Raw genomic sequence first — 1,783 nt, 5'->3', positions numbered from 1 at the left:
GGCCGGGGCGGCCCCTCGGGCTCCCCCCGCCGCCGTCTCCAACAGCAAGTTTCCATAAAAGTCCTGGTGCGCAGCCTGTTCCCGCATTCCAGGCGGGCCCAGCGCCGGCTGCAGCTGTTCCAAAACACAAGGCCAGTTCCCCCAACCCCCACCTCTGCCGTGTCGCTGAGAGGGGTGGAGAGGCGAGGAGAAGGGGAGGCGACGGGGCGGCTGCCAGCTCTCCGCCAGAACTTGCCTGTCGCCTGACCCTAGGTGCGGAGCTGACCCCCTAACCTTGGGCCAGCCTCCACCTCCTGGGAGGCGTCGAAGAAAGGCTGCCTCTCAAGGGGGAAGGAAAGATGCAGCCGCTGGCCCCCCACCCGCTACCCTCAAGCCGTTTGCCCGGGGGCCCATCTCTCTCAGCCATCTGCGGTCCTAGTTTGCAGTCCAAAAGCCAAGCCCTGACATTATCTTCGCCCAAAGCACTGACCTTTAACCAACTATATTAAAAATGAGAGCATGGGCAACAATCTGGGAACACTTCATCTGTGTGTTAAAAATTTTGCCATGGGGCCGGCAGGTGGCATGGTGGATAAGGGCGCTGGACTCCCACATGGCCGAACACAGTTCGAGTCTGGGACCTGGTGGCTTGCTTTCTCACTTTTCCTTTCTCACTCTCTCTCTCTTTGTCTTTCTGTTCAAATTAAAAAATAAAATGAATGAATAAATAAAAATTTTTTAAAAGAATTAAAAAATACTATTACCTCTAATAAAGTGAAACCAGATTAAAAACAAAATTTTGCCAGAGGGCTTGTGTTCTCCCTCCAGGGAGAGGAGATAAAGTGAGAAAGGACCCCCCCCCCCAGGGGGGATGGCCACAGGGCAATTCCTTCTCCTCTCAGGATGTTGGGGTCCCATGCTATATGTACACAGGGTCCTGGAGGCAATCTCACAGTTGGCCATATGGAATCCAGGGGCATTAACTAAAGTCACTGGCTGGTCCCTATTCCCCTTTTCTTTCTGTCTTTCTTTTTTATTTACAATTAATTTTTTAAATTATTTAATTTTATTTATTCATTCATTAAAAAAATTTTTGATCAGAGAGAGACACAGAGAGATGAAGAGATGGAAAGTGAGAAAGCAAGCTGCCAGAACAGGACTCCAACCATGATCGGCCATATAGGAGTGTCTAGAGACTTAACCATTACGCCACCTGCCGGTCCCTTTTTTTACAATTATTTTATGAAATTACCTTTTAAAAAAAATTATTATCATTTTTTTCACATGAGTTTTGTCAGAGATAGACACAGAGAGAGAGAGAGACATGAAAAGTAAGAAAACAAGCCAACAGGTCTGGGACTCCAACCGCCAGCCATGTGGAAATTTCAGTGTCTTTACCACAGGCCACCTGCTGCCAGGCATTTTCTTTTATTAAATTTTATTATTATCATTTTTCAGTTTTGCCTGGAAAAAGAGAGAGAGAGAGAAATAAAGTGGGAAAGCAAGCCACCAGGTTTGGGACTTGAACCATGGTGGACTATGTGGGAGTCCAGTACCTTAACCACCATGCCACTTGCTGATCGCATAAGATTTTTTTTTAATTTTTGAAATTTATTTTTAAAAGAATTATTTATTTAATGTTATTTGTTAATTCATTTATTTGTTTAAAATAATTATTTTATTTAACTTTATTTATTTTTAATTTGACCGGAGGGACAGAGAGAGGGGGGGGGGGAAGCGAGAAAGCAAGCCGCCAGGTCCGGGACTCAAACTGTAGTCGGCTCTGTGGGAGGCTAGCGCCCCC

The sequence above is a fragment of the Tupaia chinensis genome, unplaced genomic scaffold, assembly GCF_000334495.1.
Source record: "Tupaia chinensis unplaced genomic scaffold, TupChi_1.0 Scaffold000164_1, whole genome shotgun sequence".
Taxonomy (NCBI): domain Eukaryota; kingdom Metazoa; phylum Chordata; class Mammalia; order Scandentia; family Tupaiidae; genus Tupaia; species Tupaia belangeri.
The sequence above is the reverse complement of the archived record's forward strand: the minus strand, read 5'-3'. Positions refer to the sequence as shown.